Below are 19,749 nucleotides of genomic sequence, written 5' to 3'. Positions count from 1 at the left end.
CTTAAGCGGTCCTTCTCCATGATACTGGATTTTTGGAACAAGATACGTATCTTTTGGCATTGACATTTCTTATGAACCTGTAATGTCGTTGAAATAAAAGTCTTTGTCATTCTATTTGCGTGAAGCGATGCTGAGCTGTGATGTTAGGATCTATGTCGTATGTGGTTTAGAGATTTATGTCGATAATAAATTAAAAAAAATATTATATTAAAATTAATGTCTAGGTTTGTATAGGTAAAATTAAGTTGGCCTGTGCAGAAATCAAACTTGCCAAAACTTTATTAAATACTTCATTAAACTTGCTATAAACAGTGTAGCCATAATTAGTTACTATAATATAATAATTAATTCTAGCTAGATCAAAATAAACTTCATTGGTATAATCAACCCTAAGTTTAGCAACAATGTATTTTAAGCTAGTCTGAGTCTAATTTTATCATGCTATCGATCGAGTGACCGCTTGATTAAGACTAGATATTTTTGCACACATTCAGATTTATCAAGAAGTGAAAATATGTCTAATACTTTTGTACAGTAAAAATAGTACTAGTAGTAGCGTTTTTACACCGGTGGTTTTTACGTACGGTTTTTTACGTGCGGTAAATTCCGAGCTACCTGACGGCTAGTTGACGTGTCATCGTTTCAATGGTTTTCTGTTGCGCATATACGCGCGACATGGGTCGTTTGATTCGCTAGGAAAATCTGCAAGAATATCACTGTAAATAATATGATCTTAATACTTTTGGTTCATATTTTTAATACAATATTTAAAGCTAGTCTATAAGGTAAACGAACGACAAGTTAAAATTAGTGATCCTCAAAATAGCATTGTCACGAAATAGGTATGTATCGTTAATTGGAAACAATAAAACTTAAATAGAAAACCCAATTGGTTCTAGGTTTATATTGGACCGATAATTGTACCTAGAAATTGAATTTTGGACCAATTTGGACTGAAAGTTGTTTCAAAGGTAATTTGGTGGAAATTGATGAATATGGAAACCGTCTGAAATTAAACCTGTAATATTTACTTTTATTTAATGTTTTAAAGCTATAGAATGTTTTTTTTAAATTATACGCAGTAATTTCAGGAACTACGGAGGTGCCCCTAGATATAAAAACAAGTCAGTCATTGTTATAATAGTACCTACATATATTTACCGTAGATGACTGCTACTTTTTATCCGGGTGCGCGAAGTTGGTAGTCCGCGATAATTTAACACGATTAGCTCCTACATATACATATATTCTGATCACTTACAGACTTAAGCCTTCTTAAACGCACGGCATACAACTTCTACATACCATCAAAATATTATCTTTCCCCACACAAAAATAAAACGCCAATATTAAACATGTTACAACAATGTTATAAAGTTTAAAATATCGCTGACATCGTGAGCTGACGTGGCATAATCCTAGAGGAACAGGTGTTTTAATATCGTGAGGACCTGAGGTGGCGTCTGACAGATATTACGTAAGATGGATCGAAGGTTTTATTTATTGGGGATATGTGAGTAGGGACTAAAGCTGGAGGTCTGAATTTTTTGGGGATAGGCTTTTGTTTTTGAAATGTTCTGGTCGATTTTAGCGCTCCAAAGTTGGCTTCAAGAGACTTCATCATCAGCTTTTTTTTAGCCACACTGCTGGGCAAGGGCTTCATCTTATAAAGAGGCGGCAAAGCATCAATCATTCCAGCACTATTTGGGTTCGTTTCTAGATCTAGCCAGATTCAAGAATATCTTAGACACCAATGACTATGGGTAAAAGTGAAGAAAGACAACTTAGAGACTGATATTACCATTTTCATGATGAACTCTCTCATCAAGATGATGAGGGCGATTATATATTATGTCCAAATTCTAAGTTCGCTTTTATATAGTCGTCTTTATCAACTGTCAGTGGCTGTATTAGAACACTGTTACTGGCACAGGTAAAACCATCAATGCCAAAAACATTTTACTACCCCACAAAACACGCGTTACCTTACCTGCAGATTTCCTTCACGTACACACGACAGTTACGACTCGAACCTCGTAAGTTCAAGATACAAGAGTAATGGAATCTTATCGGCTTCGATCTGTCGATGTCAACAAACATACATAATAAGCTCGCTGTCTTTCATTTTATGTGGCTATCAAAAATGTGGCGTTATTGTGTAACGTGGAAGGAAAGCAATTGTTTAGCAAAATTGCTGCATGAATTAATAATTAAATTGTAACGGGTAGTTCTCTATGTTTAGCACATAACACCCATTACACGAATTCAAATGAAAATTGGTCACAATAATAGCCAGAATTCTCAAAAATAGGAAAATAAAAATCATTATGCTTTCATGAACTATTTATTTAAAATCATTATACCCATGTTCGTAATAAATGATAACGGAAGTAGCATGTCTTATTCACTAAACAGAGTTCAATAGCTACAATCTACAACCCCTTCATTCCTCAAAAACACTTTCACTCACGGTTAAGATACTAACAATAACCAAAGGCCTATCATAGAACAAGCAACGCCTTCATTCAAGCAATCACAATGCGACCGTCACAACCGCGGCCCAGTTCGGTTACACAATGACACTTTGTAAGGAACCTCAACACGTGTAGTGATCGCGTACAAACACACTGGTGACGTGGCTGTTTTTTTCTTTTCAGTTACATGTAACCATAATGCAAACTTTTTAAATCCTTAACAATATCAATGCAAAGAATAAACACCTACCTATTTGATTTATTCATCCTACTAATATTTATAAATGAGAAAATCCGTTTGTTTGCTACGCTTTCGCGCAAAAACAACTTAACCGATCATCATGAAACTTTGTACACATATTCTTGGTGGTATTAAAATGAACATAGGATACTTTTTATCAACACACCACGCGGGCGAAGTCGTGGGTGGAAGTTAGTATTCTCAAAAAAAAAATTAGCTTATAAAATCCAAATCTAAACTTAGCAATCACAAAGCAACTATATGACACAACCGTGACTCCTGTTGAGTTACACAATAACACTATGATATAAGGAACCTGTACAAGTGTAGCGACCGCGTGCAAACACGCTGGTGGCGTGGCGTGGCTGGCTTTTTTACGGCGTGACGGAAATAAAGCCACGGAACACTTCCGCGGGAAGGTGTAAGTTATAAGATATGAGAGGTGAGAAAAGATATTAAGATGATTTAAGTTATATGCTTTTGTGTTAACACTGATTGAATGAAGTAAACAAATGATTGAAATATTTTGTAAAATACAGTCTATTCGAACCTTAAAAAAATAGTTCACATCAATAGCAACTACTTTTGAATGTGTAAAATAAGTAAAAACCAACTTAACTTGATACCCAAAATAAATGCGACGTTAATAAAAATATAACACAATATTAGGAACTTATAAATGCTGAACTATTTCTGTATATCGCACTATCACGCCATATCTACTGAATCTTTTTGAGCCAGAGAAAAAGCATAGGCTTCTTTACATATGGGGACGGGAACTTAATACTTCAGGACATGGGCAGAGCCACGGGGAACGCCAGATAGAAAGTTAAATATAACTTTATGATTAGAGTCAAACAGTTTACATACCAGTAAGAAAAAATATGTATTACATTAATATATATTTTTTTAATACTAGTTCGCTTATTACTTGTACCACATCCAAAGTCGCATCACCATTGTGACTAGTATCACCAGAGATTTCCGCAGCCGTATTAGGAGATTGCCGACACGACCCAGTTATCTAGACCCAAATTACAACTAAACATAGGTCAAAAAACTCCTTCGACATTTGAAGGTCATTTGTAAGCTTTTGTAGAATATTTCTTAACCTTTTTGATACTTTTGTCGCGATACAGAATTATTCAGAGACGAGCCTTTGTTTCATTAGGTTTGCTAAACAATGTCCGTTGTTTTCGGGTTACTCAGTAACTGTTCTTTTGTTTAAAATATAAGGATTTGTTCTAACTCGTGTTTCTGCATGAAAGCTCAAACTATATAGCTACATACGTAATCTACTCAAGATTTATCATAGTGCACGAACGCATAAGGCAATGCATAGGCATGGTTAATATGGTTCGGTTACTTATCTAGACACACGGCAGTGTGTCCGCCAAGTTCGAGCAAAAAAAGCGACACACCGGCCGTGGGTTATATTACACGAACCATTTCGGGCCAAATTCGACCCCCCTATAACTCAAAATCTATTTTATTTACGCATATCAAATTTCTAGTATCTGTTGAGACCCCCTCATTTATCTAAAATACAAAATTTCATTAATATACCTATTGTAGGTCTTGAGATATTGACGTCAGAAAATCGCTATTTTTACTATACACTCACTGACTGACTCACTCATCAAAAACCTAGACCACTTCCAATGGTCGTATTGACTTGAAATTTGGCATGGAGGTAGGTCTTTATGTCAAGGTAAAGGAAAAAATCTGAAAATGGCCAAGTGTGAATCGGTTTCAAAATAATGAAGGTATTTATACCCCTAAGGAACTAAAACGAACTAAATTTATCTATATTTATATAATATATCTTCGAGTGGTCGTACCGATCTGAAATTCGTTACAAAGGTTTGTATTTAGTCAAAGTAAAGTAAAAATCTGAAAACGGCCAAGTGTGAGTCACTTTCGAAAATAACGAATGTGTAACTTTGATCCACGAACATAATATATGATAACATGTCATGTCAGTCAGTTGGTAAATCTAGTCCATTTAGTTAATCTTAGTTTATTTCTTTGTAAGAACCATAGTGCATATTCAAAACTTAATAATAAGAAAACAATAAAATAAACAACCTTACAAAAATAAATGAAATCCCACCCAAAACAAAAATGTGAAAGACTGCCAAGTTCGATGAAATGGGAGTACTTCGCCTATAAAAGAAGTGAGATCTGAATAAGTACCAAGTTCCATACACATACCTTAGTTAAAAATAGTTACTTTTTAATGATGTTACTTGGCAAGTTTTAATAGAAAATTAAATACTTGATTCATTGCGTTTAGTAAGTTTATAACAAGGTGTGTGAAAACTTGCCAAGTAACATCATTAAAAAGTAACTATTTTTAACTAAGGTTTGTGTATGGAACTTGGTACTTATTCAGATCTCACTTCTTTTATAGGCGAAGTACTCCCATTTCATCGAACTTGGCAGTCTTTCACATTTTTGTTTTGGGTGGGTTTTATCTACAAGTCCAAAAGAACAGGCGATCCGATCAGATCAGAATATTTTAGTCATCAGCTCACCACTTTTGTTGAAGAAGAAGTGGCATAACAAACATCCCAACAACACATATCTGTCTGTTTGTACCATAAAGTTATACCACTACATTTTCAAAAAAAGCTTTCTACTACTTTTCGTTCTTACCTAAATGTGAGTACCCAAAATTTTCCAATTATTAGGTGTAATTATTTTCCTGTTATTTCTATTTCTTGTAGATATAATAAAAATATCTTGTCAAGAAATAAAACTAGCAAGAACGTCCATTTTCCCACTTAAGTTAAATAGAGTAGTTACTCTAAGAATAAAAACAGGATAGATGTTGAAGTGAGATCTACTTTATTTCTAAGTAAGCTAGTGTTTTGTTAATTAATGGAATATCTTGAAGTTAAGTATCTAGGAATTGAAGGCGAAACAATAATCAATACTGAACTTCTATTTTATAGTAATTATGTTATTTATAGTTATTATATGTTAAACGCAATAAAAAAAATCGTTTTGCAAACTCTTTTGCACCGAACTTATGTTATGCTTACTCACTAAAGTTAATATTAATAAAAAAATCATGAAAATTCGTGCAAGAATTTTTGAGTTGGACGCGAAAATAGACAGACGTAGCAGGGAACTATAGACATTAGAATCAAATTAATTCAAATGTTCCTACACTGAATTTGGAACGTAATTAATGTTGCATTAGTATGGAAACTCAGTTCGGACATTTCCTTTTGGGTATTTCAGCATTCGAACATAGGAAACTACTCTAATGTTACGGAGTGTATTGTATAACAAACCTTCTATTGTACGTCAAAGTAAGTATTTTTTTGTAGACATTAAAAAGTAACGTAAACTATTAGACATATTAATATTAGCACAGCTCAAAACTTCTTCATGCTTCATATATTTTCAATGAATATACAACATATTACTTTCTTAATTAAAACAGAACAGTTATAAAGCTACTTCAATTTATTTGGCACTTTATAAATTCGTGTATAAAATTACAAAATACTATGTCGACACATAAGACAGCTACTTATACTTATATAGTAAAACGTATCAACGAATACTATACAAAATCAGCACATATACAACATAACCCCACATTTCACGACAATAGGCATAAATAAAACCATGCCTTTGGGGCCGTAAATGAGGGCCTAGTGTCAGAGTTAACCTTGAATAAAAACAAACTTAAAGCTGCCGTCCATTAGTAACACGTGATATACAAAAATGTACTGGCTACCTAGTTTTGTAGCAGCAACTGTAAGTTGGTCGAGCTGTACTTCGCTAGAGATGTTTGGTAAAATGGAGATGTATCGGACACAAATATGGTGGTGTACGACTCGCGTCCTTGCAAATTTTCCGAATAAAATTGCGACTGTATTTTGATACATTGGCAAGTCAGTTTTCACGTATTTGTCGCGAACACAGAATTGAGTTTCGATATTGTATTTTTTACAAAATGGCGAACACAATTTCGTTTTTCGAAGTTGCTTGTGAAAATATTCTATTTTCAAAATGAAGTAGCTTTTATTAATCGTGCAGACGTGCCATTCAATTTGTTTATTTTTTATTTACATCGTAATTGGAAATGAGTATTCGTGTTTTAAAACGTGACTGTAATAAGGCTTAAAATGTTCTAAATTCAATTTTGGAATGAAATTCTAGAGCTGCGTTTACACTGAGTGTGCGTGGTCGGTTGCACGTTCATACATTTTGAATGCGTCGCGCGGCAGGAGTCGATTTTGTGAACTAACGTTTGATGTTTACGCGTGACCAATGACACGTGCGTCTGAATTCGAAGTGTGTACGTAGCTTAACAAAATAATGCTTCGAACCAATTCTAAGCACATTTTTACGCTCTATCAAAACGAAAGAATAAAAATCTTTTTTGCAATCATGTCAGTGGAATAAAATGTGACGTTAAAATAAAATTGACCTAAAAATCTTTCTCGTCAAGGTTAAGCTCCGCAAAAACATTGTACTACCCTCTCGTATAGAATTTCAACCAATTACTCTTTATTCGGAATCTACTCACGTGTGCCAAGACTGAGAAATATTAAGAACGACAGTTGAATTTAATATAGGAGCAAAAAATAATGAGCGTAGACGTTTCTTTTCCCTCAGAATATAAGAGAAATTAATATCTAGTACCACGATCTAGGCTGTCTACAAAAATCGTGACTCAGTTGTAATTCTTTAGTTTATACACGTCTGATTTTAGTCACATTTTTGGGTCTTACTTTTATGATATTAAAGTGTAATTGAATCATTTTTGCTGTCTTACATTTTTAGTTTAATAAAGTAGACAGATCAAAAGATAGATCAAAAGGTAAGCACTCTTAGCTCATTCCGTCCTTTAGCTTACCCATGTAACCAATTAACCATCCTATGTGTTTCGAAAGGCACATTACACTGGTTTTGACATCTTTGGTTTCGTCATTCATTGTTTTTGGTAGGCTCATCTAGAACATCGTTTTGCCCAGGTAACTGGGTTTAGAAGGTCAGTTGTCCCTTGTAAAGTTCTGGTACTTTTAAACGCATGTGGTTATACTGGACGCTGACCTCTAAGTTGAGAAAAGGCTAGGCACATGATTAATATTTACCAAACATTTACGAATGGGAATATTTGTTACATCACTATTACCTAATTTAAAACACGAAACAATTATAAACTTTCCTCCTGGGAAGGCCCCAAGGTCAGGCAATACAAAGTTGTTATAACTAAATTAATATTATTCCAATTGGAAACAGGTATAAATTATCTGGTACCTCAACTGTATCACCTGGTTATGAATTGTCTTGATTAATTGGATACTAATTTGTTACAATTAATTGCTTTGACTGTCGTTTGTAATAATTATCTAATTATTTGGTGCTAGAAGCCTGTTCATTAACTACCTCTTTTGTTTTGTATTGTATTTTTTTCATTCGCTGATGATAGATGTATAATTTCGATAGAGAAAATGTTTTTTGGTTCTGTTACCTCAGTAACCTACTAATGAAAGTCCCATCAAAATCAGTGACTATGACAATAAGACAATTAGGGATTAGCTGAAATAAACAGGCAGACAGATGCACAAACAAAATTTTTAAATATAATGTTATTTGAAAACTATTGAAGGCATATAAGTTAAATCAGATACTACTCTCTCTATATAGCCGAATGAAGTACATACCTAGATTATTTCCTATTCCTTGATTAAAGTCTCTAAAGCACTTTGAAAAGAACACGTATGTATCTCTAAGTAAAAACAGCGAATTTTAATTACAGTACTGCTCTAAGGGCCGGATATATTCCCTAACACGTTTGTGTTAAATTGAGACAAATCCTTTGGGTAATTGTAGGAAAATATACCTATACCTAAAAGGTGAATAATTCGGGCATAACCAAAATGACTAGAGAGTCCTTTACTCAATGTACATTTTATGTGTGCCTTTTTGTTTGCTAGAAGTTCAACGCGATTTCACCCACGTCTATATAGAAAACCGCTTCCTAAAACCGGATAAAAAGTAGATGTTCTCTTTTTAGCGTTTATATTATTTGTGTACCATAATTAATTCGGTTCAGTAGTTTTGGCGTGAAAGCGCGACAGACAGAGAAAGGTACTAGCACATTTATAACATTATGTCAATCAATCAATTTTGCTATGCTAATCGTGTATTTACTACTTTTATATTTTTCAAAATTCTATTTAAAATGTCCAGTTTTGTTTTTTAGATAACAATCTCAAGGTTGTTGTTGCAATACGTGTTGTGTTGTATGTTGATGTTACTGATTATAACATCGAAAAATACGACGTCATTTTCTGGCCACCCCGTTTAATATGAAAGTGCAACAAAATAAACAGTCCAAAACAGATAAGAAATGCGGAAATTTCTTGGCAAACCGAATTTCAAGTAGTTTGTTTTATTGAAACTTCACTTGGAACAATGCCGTGCTTTATTAAAATTGTACTTTCCTCTGACCTTGTTACGAATGCAATAAAAATTGTATTTTTGATTAAGTTCAGTGAGTTGGCTGCCGATATCTTTGTATTTTTGTTAGAACTAAAATTTTCTTTGAATTTGGTATCGAGTGTTTCAAACTTTTACTTTTCAGGTTACTTGTGATTTGAGTCACAAATGTATTTTTTAGTTGATTTTATTGTTACTGCAATCACCAGTAGGTATTTATAAAATAGAAAATCTTTTTAAACAATCCCTGTCACAGTTTTTTTTTTCGATTATATATCTATAGTTTTAAACAAGAATATAACTTTTTCCTTCGAAAGAAACTGTCCTTCAGATTCCATGACCCACTATTTTTTCTTTTTTGGCTCCGCATCATTTTCTTGGCAACACTTAAATAAAAGAAAAATTATGTCATTGTCTGCATAATAACTGGAGTCATATAATATTTTGTGGGAAAAAAAAACTCTGTTCTTACTAAATGCCCTACTTATATGAAGAGAAAACAAGATATATAAAACCGGCCAAGCGAGTCGGACTCGCGCACGAAGAGTTCCGTACCATTATTTTAAAACGGACAAAAAAATCACGTTTGCTGTATGCCTCCCAAAATATTTATTTTATTCCAGTTTTCAGTATTTGTTATAGCGGCAACAAAAATAAATAATCTGAGAAAATTTCAGCTTTCTAACTATCACGGTTCATGAGATACAGCCTGGTGACAGACGGACGGACAGAGGAGTGAAAACAATAGGGTCCCGTTTTACCCTTTGGGTACGGAACCCTAATAAAACTGTTGGCAAAGGAAGTGTAAGTTGCTGTTTGTTTATTGAAACTGAACTTGGATGGATGCCTAATTTTATTAGTTTGTAAAGCTTTTCTTTGATTAACGACAATGCTTTGTGTAAGGCTTTTGTAATGGGGTTTATTCTACACATCTCTTTAAATAACTTCGCGACTTTGATGTGACAATTTGGAGTTTGCGCAGTCGCTAACCAACTTCAGATCAGAGAAGTTATTCGTAGAAAACAGTTTTTTGTAAGACTTGAACTAATCTAATTATTTTGATGTTTACATGACAGCAACAGATTTGATTTAAGCCCCCGAAGCAAGAGTGTGTCATAACTAGTACCGCAGTTCATAAATGGATGCATCTATTTGGATGCGGTTTTAAGTTATTCCAACAGTGGTTCATAGATTTTGTTTTCAGTAGTTTTGTTTTCAGAAGTTTCAGTATTTGCATTATGAGGTATTTTTTGGGTGACAGAATTAGATGTTCTTCTGAGTAACGGCATACATGGAAATCCTTATAACCTTTCGAGATATATAAAGATACTTTAAATATTTCAAGTACATTTTATAACAATAAAATTGGATCCATTATCTGCAATTTATTTACGTAGATATTGTGTTTAATGGCGAGGTCAATGTGTAATGTATTCCGGAAACTGCGATGTTGCCAGATTACAACGTTAGTCGCTTTTGTATCGGACGCCATATTGGATATTAAACTGTATGGATTATAGTGAATTATATCTTGGATTTAAGAAGAGGGGAAAAAATTAGTATTGTAATGTATCGCTAATATAAACAAAAAAAAAACTATATGTAAGTTACACATAAATAAAAAATAATCACATCATACCATCATTCAAAAAAGGTGATTTCAAATTCTTTAAAAATATTTACCACTTAATTTTTATTTTTAAAGAAAAGAACTTGTCAAAGGACATAAGTACACAATTTACATATTTCTTTTTGTTAATAGTTTCATAAAATAAATATGCAAACGAATATTAAAGGTAAAGAAATACACTTAAAGAATATTTCCTAGAAATGAAGTCGGGTTTCTATGAGGACCTTTTTGATTTATTTAATTTTCCTTCATGTATGAGTGAGTCGCAATAAAACTGAACAGAATAGTTCAGAAAAATACTGTATTATTTATTTACGTTGTTGTACAAGATATTTTTAATCATGATTTTCGTGTTTTAGAATGCTAATAATATCCTCGGGATACCTACCCGGTTAACGGAGTTGAAGAGTTCAGATAGGCAGTCACTCTATGTAAAACATTGGTATTCAGCACTATCCAGTTAGACTGGAAGCCGATCCCATAGTTATAAAATGGCTAGGCAATCTAGGCATATTATTATTTTTTAATCACTTTACTTATCAGCAATTTGTAAGCTCTTTGAAAATGGATAAGGACGAAATAATGCTTTGTAAGTTCATATGTATTTACTTTCACGTTCATACATGTAGCTACAACCGTTTATAGTTCCAATAGATCTGAAGCTATTGATGAATTAGTTCCGTCGCTGTTGATATTTACTATTTCCTATAGTTATTGGTCCATACGAAAATTTTTAGACCCGAATCGTAGTTGGTATATGTTACTTTCATAGAACATTATAGACTTTAGCTGTTTGTCTTATTTTTTTTCTTAATTTTTTTACATATTTTGTATATAGTATTTTATTTTTAGTTTTGTATACAGATAAGTAGTTTAAGTTTTTATATATGTATAGTGTGTACATTGTATAAAACTATTACTTTAAAAGTGAATTTAAAGATTGGTCTTAATTAATTGGAAGCAAATCCAATTTAATTGAACTGTCATTTTTTCCACAAATATTCATTTACAAAAAAATTACATTCTTTTTTATTTCATTGTAAATATTTTAACGTAACCAATGATACATTTGTATAAATTCCGCGAAATCTCTTTGACATTACGATTTCATTACACACATGATAATGAAAAATCCGAGAAATAAAAGCATAAAAACCATTTTACAGGAAATAAAAAATACACGAAAACATTTTTCAGATTTCTGTTGATACAACCAGTTACCAATCAAGTCACAATCCAGTTTAAAATACTCCAGTTAACAATACGTTTTGACGGACAGTATGGACGGACGTACAAACAAACTGATCTGTCAAGAATAAAATTGCGTGTATTTTGGTCATTATGTCATATGGAGTATTTTTGCAAAATATCACATTAAAATATCTGATTTAATAGGTAGTCCCGATATTAAGGTTATTATAAAAAATGCAGAACTGTTTTTTTAATATATTTTTTAAAGCTTAGAATATATGTAGAAAAACTACAATTCTTTAGATTTTGATTGATAAATCCTAAGTTTAGCTACTTGGCGATACTTGTATGGAGATCTACTCCAAAACTTTAACATAGTATAGCTTTTTTTAAATTCGCAAATAATACTGAAAGATTTGGTTGTTTTTTTGTAATATTGACAAGACCTCTAGCGAGGTCAATTTTACACATAATTTCAAAGCAAAGTTTATTACCCTAACAAAAGTCGATAAAAAACTGCTTTGCAAACTACAGGCTCTTTTAATTCCCTAAGCCGCAAAGCCACCTACTTTAAATGTTTACACAAACATAAGTATATGTACGTTTTCAAAAGACTCGTCCTACACAAACAAATTATTTTAGGCTATACATTTTTTGTCCTAAATAAATAAGGGTGATTTTCATATGCTTGTAATAGAGTGGCCTGAAAATGGACCAGATTTGAGCGGATTAATCTGGCCTCTCATATTTATGTTCAAGGGCCGACAGGGGACATTTTGTAAATGTGTAAAAATGTAAATTTATTGTTGGACAAGATATCAGGTGGGGAAATGAACTCTTTACTTTTTGTGTGTTGTTTAGTGGGTTAAAAATGAGTTTTGTTGTGATAAAAAAAAATATTACCTATTTTATATTGCAACTGCGACCTGGGGGTAGGTTACTTTTAGGCTAGCTTGTTCCATCTTCGACCACATCGTCGCTTATCATCAGGTGAGATAGTGGTCAAACGCGAGCCTATTGACAATAATAAAAATCCATAATTGACATTGCCATACCTATTTTACTTTATTTCTAAAATTACACATTAAGGTACTTAACGGAGAAAAAAATCAAAAAGAGATTTTTCCAAAACGTTTAGCAACATAAAATACTTAAGCCTTAGCCTTACCTACATATTCGTCAAAAAACCTTGAACCACCTATTCAAGCATAAACTAACAGATACATAATTCATGTGGCAAAGGGAATCTCGAATAAAAACTATGATTTTTACGCAGCTGTGATTATGCGGGTAGCGAGTAAGTTATGTGTGAATAGTTCTGTACTTATTCAGCGCTTTACGAGTCAAATGGGGTCATAAAATAGTACAAATGCCTTATTGACTATTTTTGATTAGATATTGATATGATATGAAGTTTGTAACTTGATCACGACTGAAGCGCTGCTGGTACAAAAAAAATCTAAGTTAGTTGTTATTTTTATCCATGTTGCTTTGTTATATTTTTATTATATGTTAACTACAATATTCGAATCAGATCAGCAAATATGTTTAAATGCTACCTTTTCCCTTACATGTACTTACCTATTCTTATTCTGTCAGAATCTTCCTGGTAAAGGCAGTTAGTTAGGCTTCTTACCGTTTTTAAGACTTACATAGATACAAATTACAAGGGGCCACAATACATATTACATATGTGAGGATGATATACACAGAATTTTCTTCAAGTAAGGATCCACCTACAGAATAAGCCCCAGAATTGAAAAATGCTCTATTTCAAGATGCAATGTAAAATTAATGATATTTATGTTTTATTCTCTTAATTTTCCTCTTTTACTAAAAACGCCATGAAACTGAGTGTCCATGTATAATTCTATCCACTATACTTTTCCATTAGCCATGGAAGTCAAAAGCTTTTAGTTCTCTTGTGTCAAGAGTAGACGGCAAACTTTTAGTCGGCCGATAGTTTGTTTGGGTGCATAAATCAGTGTGAAGATGAATGGTACGCACGTTAAAAAGATCAGGTATCAGACCGACTGAAAACACTGATTGGAATCAAGAATTTAAAAAAAGGTTTGCTAACTATCAGGTATCAGTGGCGTGCACTTGGAGAGGCCTATGTCCAGCAATGGACTGCGATAGGCTGATGATGATGATGATGATGAACTATCAGATCAACTGTCGGATGAATGTTTAGTCTGCAGTATGCCAGCCAAAGCTTTCAGTCGGTCTGATACCAGCTAAATACCTGATCTTTATAATGTGCGTACTACCATCCATATTTATACTGATTCATGAGCCCAAACAAACTATCGGCCGACTAAAAGTTTGCAGTGTCTGGGTACTCTAAAAGTTGAAATTGAAATATTTTTCATCAAACTATACTTCACAGTGTTTGAGAGCTCGCGGTAATATTTCAACGCCATACTTTTTTTAATAACTTTGAGTTATAAGTGTTTTAATTTATTAAATGCTTTTTCAGTTATGACATTGAAAAATGTTTGAGAGGAGTTTAATTTGAGTTCTTGAAACTGATATTATTTTATGAAAATTGTATCGTCGTGGTGAATACTGTTTTAGGATTTTAGTTACAAAGTACAAAAATATAACTTACAATGAATCCGTTCTCTAACATTTATTTTGCTTAACAAACATTCCTGAAGCCATTTGAGCAAAATTCCATTTAATTTAATTCACCAAGGTTTGTAATACAAAACAGTATTATACGCAGCAGGGTTTCTGTGTATGGACTAAGCGTGTAACATAACAGGGACCCTTTGTTAGCTTAGGACCTCCTCGTCCATAACAAAGGCAAACATCGTAAGATGCCGCGTCAAATTCATCACAAACCTTACCTACCCCTGACATTTACAACACCCATTTATATCAAAATTAACCCAAAATACCGATCGAATATAATGCACCAAATAACTTTTTCTTCCTATTCCCAATATCAACTTTTTGTATACTCAGCCTAACTTCGGGCTTGCGCCGTCTGTAGCGCCGCGTAGCAGTAGCTCCAGTCGAGCTACGCCGGTCGCCCCGAACGCTACGCCGTAGCGTGCTACGCCGCGCGCTACGATCTCATCTGATATCAACGTGGTCAAACTTTTCCTAGGATACTAAACTAGTTAAGTGATACTGTGTATATTGTAAGAATATAAAAAGTGTATTTTAGTGTTAAAAGTGTGTATTACAAGTGTAAGTGTACACTTGGGTATAATTATTATGATCGTTGGCCGCCGCTGTCCAATTTGCAGAAACAACAAACGATGACCTTTTCATTTTGCAGGTTAGTTGTGTTTTTAATTAATATGAGATGAGAGGGCAGTTTTCATTGCCAGTTATATTTTTTCAGGTAAATAAAAAAATATGGCCTTCTGCATCGTTACTGTTACATGGTGAAGTTTTATGGGGTTATAAAAAAATTTGGAATTACATTAATCGCAATTGGTTGACTGTGCGAGTCGTAAACCTGATTTTTTATATTTTTATGTGTTATAAATGTAAGGAGTCTGGATATTTTTGAGATATTGGAACAGCGAAAATTAAAATAAATATTTGAAGTTATTCTCTGCGGACAAAATGTTTAGTTTGCGCGACTCTAAAGAAAATTGGGTTTTTCATCTCCCAGCTGTTTAACTTTATGTAAATGTTCTAATTTAATCTAGTGCTTCAACTAAATGGTTTTCGTCCATATTTTTTCATTAAAGCCTGTAGGCGGTCCGCTTAGCCCTAGAGATTACTGAAAATTATGTAAATTTTAATATACCGAAGTAGATTTCATGTCGCACGGACTTTAATTAAAATTCAATCTAGACTTGCTTTGGCTCTTTTTAGATTTTATTTTCTTTAATACGTGACATGATTTATTATATCATTTCTTGTTATTCATCTCAGCTACCTACTAAAAAAATTCAATTTTATTATTTTCATGAAAATACAGAACAAACATTTTACTATAATGCGTAACATTACTAATTTTAATGCGTTAACTAATATTTAAGCGACCCTACAAGAATATGCCGCAAACGTTAAAAGTTATTGGATAATGGAAGCGTTTCTTAAAGATTTAGATATTTTGAATACATTATAGTTTCATGGATGGATAAAAAATACTAGGCCATTTCTCGGGGTTTTACCCACGTCTAAAGAATACAACGTTGACCACGACAACTCCGCGCATCTATCGATGATTACGCTTTTTAGTTAGCACTTTAGTTAGCACACCCAAGACAGTTGTTCATACGTATATAACATTAGTGACGATGATGATGTCCTCTTAGACGTTTCCGTCGAAAGCGACACCCTGGCATATATCGGCAGTTTGGTTTCGTTACCAACCTTTAACCAAACTTTGCCTTGAACACGCGGTCACAAACATTAACATTAGTATAAAACATTATATGGATGTAATAAAGCAGTCATTCAATGAGATATGCAGAGAAAAAAAAACAGAAACAAAAAGCCCCAGAAAATAGGCCCGGGTTATATCGCCAAAGGCTTTATTTGCACAAGCAATATTTTCCCATTATTCCTCGTGATGAATTTCCCTAGTCCTTTGAAACGCGCATCAAGATATCTTCCCGGTTCATTCAAAATGCACGTGTTTTGACAATTTTGAATACATCTTTATCTTTGTCTTTCAATCTTCATTTATTTGGACAGGATATTATGAAGATTTATTTACAACATCTGTCTTTTAAATTATATGGAGGTAAAATATCTCTGAAACAAGTTCTAGAAATACTTCACTGATGGAAACACCGATTGACTGCAATCTTGAAACAAACCATCATCTCGCTATCTTTTATCAATATATTTGAAGTCAGTTTCTTGTCAGCGGCAGTAGCCAGCACCAGTGTTTTATGGAGCTACTTCTGCCTGACCTCGTCAACCCCTTTACCCTGGCAACCCGATTCTTTACGGAAAGACTTTTTGTCAGGGCTAGTTTCTAAATACCTACAATGACTGAAGATGTCCGAATGACCGCTGTGCCTTCTGACTTACGGAGGGCTTATCGTTGCGTTGTGTAATAAGATGCGATATGATATCACTATTCATGGAGCAATGCTTATGAATCATAGATCTAAGACCGCGAGCCTTGATGATGTTCAATTCATCACCGCATTCCCTCGGGATCAATTGTGATAACGGCTTAAATCGTACCGGTAGAAGTTACTCCCAAGATTAAAAGGAGTTTGAATAAACAAAATTATTCAAGGAATTTGCCATACAATTTTATTCGTGTGAACGATGTGAATATTTTCTTCTCAAAAAATTTCGGATGAAATTCGACGCACTTACTTTTACAACATTTTCATACTTGGGGAAAAAGGACCACTTATTAATGTGTTCCATAAGACTAGATTGATAAACTGTAACTACAAAAAAATCTTTATTTGTATTAATAACCATAAAAGCATACTATACCTTGATGAATTAAATATAACTTAGCAAACACTTATCATGATCGCTATCAAGTAAAAGGTTATGACAATTTTGACTCAGCATGACTAGCAAATAGACATGTAATGCTTCTCTGATTAATTATTTTTTTCGTTTTAACACTCGACGAGGGCTTAATACTAACTTAAATACCAAATTAATAAAATGACGGTACAATATTTAGCAGTTTTTTTTTGTACCCAAATTTTAAGACAGAGATGTGGATTTCTTTCGCGTCACGTGGGATCTCCGTGCACCCAGATAAAAAAGGTTTAAGTGTTTTTCAACTTCCTAGATAAATGGGCAAACTAACACTATTATTTGTTGTTTGAGCAAATAAATAAACTATTCAGCTTTATAATACGATACGGTATGATGCTAGACATAAGGTACGCCATAAACATGTACGCCATATGTTTGTACTTATGCACATATTTACTATACTCAAACGGGAAGAAAAATACACAAAGCATACTACTGAACACTTCATAGAAATCCCATAGGAGTTTATTGACAACAAGCCCGTACATAAAACAATAGATACACTTTACTACGACAGACCGTTGATAGCCTAAAAGGCTGTTTTATCTTGTAGCCTAAAACGTGGTCCTTATTTTATGCTTGTAGATATAAGTAAGTATCCTTTTGTAAGCTGGGTAAGATACAATAGTTACAGTGTACTGTCCAGAGTATCTTAGTTTCATTCAGTTATAACCTTAAATAAAATTAAAAACTATATAGTTAGTTATTAACAGCAAAGCAGTTATATAGATTTACATGGCATTTAGAACCATCTATGTATGTATATCATAAGCAGTTCCTCCGGGTTTTGGAAGGCACGTTGAATATGTAGATCTCTTCGGCTGTCATTACAGATAGGCAGAAGCCAGTTAGTGTGACAACCAGTCGTACTAAGGTGTATCGTGTTACCCAGGTTAGAGGGGTCAAATAGGAAATCACTCCTTGGGCGGAAGTCGAACCCAATTTAGTTGATAACAGTCAAAGTAGGTTAGATGGTGGAATTCGGTAGTTATTTATAAAGGGCCTTCAAAAGGACTACATAAAGATTTTTCATTCATCTTCCTAGTATTTGAAAGTAAAATGGTAATTTTGTTCAAAATGTAAATACTAATTACCCTCGCACTTCGTAGAAAACGAATTTACTTAGTTGAGTCAATTAAGATATTATTTTTCAAAGTTGAGAAATAAACGTATGATTAAAACTTTGCGATGCTTAATTGTTTTGTTATTTTGAAACTAAATTGTGGCTTGAAATATTATACTTTCTTTCGTGTTTTAAGTAATTTTGTTTACTTAGAGATACATATTTAACTTACATAATAACGAAATACATAATTAACTTGAAAATAACAAATTGCTGTTAAATTACAAAAATATTTTATTACACTTCCACTTTAAAACTGTTCATTTTCAGATACTATCTACTTCCGAATGAATGAAAAATAATTAATTGATGCTTATTTCTAAATAAATCTCAAAACAATGAATAAAGAATAGAAATTGGCCTATCATTGCAGATCGGAACAATTGGAAATCCCGGCAATAGTCCCGCATTTTCCGGGAACAGTAAAGTGCTCTACCGTCCATCACTTACTATGCCGAATTTGAATTTCGAAAACTGATATCTTCCCAAATGCCGGGATAAACCGTTAAATCCCGAACCGTAAATTGACGCAAAATTGTATTGAATAACGGTTTTTATTTGATCAATGTTTTTTAATAAATAAATACTTGTATATGAATACTTTATAGTGTACTATTTCGTTCGTTCTGTATGAATGGTTTTTAATGAATATCTGGTTGGGATTACTTTGTTAATAAATACGCTCGATCAATTAATTCGGTGTGTTTGACTTAATAAATTCATATTATGATATTTATTTTCTGTCTTGAATAACAATAACAGTACAAACACACTGCAAATTTTTAGTCAGCCGATAGTTTTTTTGGGCTCATAAATCAGTATGAATGGTAGTACGCACATTACAAAGATCAAGTATTTAGCTGGTATCAGACTGACAGAAAACTTTGATTGGAAGTCAGTTTTTCTTTAAAAAACCTTTACCAAATTGATTTCATACATACAATGATACATATTTTCTGACTTATTTTATTTGATTTACAATAAACCTTTTAACATTAAACAAAATTAAATTAAAAATTTTTGCATTGAATTTCGTGGCTTATAATACCTCTATAATTGCTGAAATTGCTAGTGTTAATAAATACAGCATTTGTACGTTATCAAAGGTTAATCCTGGCTTTTGTATTTAGTACAT

At 33.1% G+C, this 19,749-nt stretch overlaps 1 protein-coding gene across 2 annotated transcripts in view; it reads left to right on the top strand.

Annotated features, from left to right (window-relative positions):
• The first annotated feature begins 15,028 nt into the window (after positions 1–15,028).
• The window catches only part of LOC110379154 (uncharacterized), a 147,758-nt gene continuing 143,037 nt past the window's right edge, over positions 15,029–19,749 (top strand). For both annotated transcript variants that reach the window (XM_021338677.3, XM_064039010.1), the window contains exon 1: positions 15,029–15,293. The gene's annotated coding sequence lies outside the window, so the exon portion shown is untranslated. The remainder of the gene's footprint in view (positions 15,294–19,749) is intronic.

This window comes from Helicoverpa armigera, chromosome 17 (assembly GCF_030705265.1).
Source record: "Helicoverpa armigera isolate CAAS_96S chromosome 17, ASM3070526v1, whole genome shotgun sequence".
In the NCBI taxonomy this organism is placed as follows: domain Eukaryota; kingdom Metazoa; phylum Arthropoda; class Insecta; order Lepidoptera; family Noctuidae; genus Helicoverpa; species Helicoverpa armigera.
This window is presented reverse-complemented; position numbering and strand designations above follow the sequence as displayed.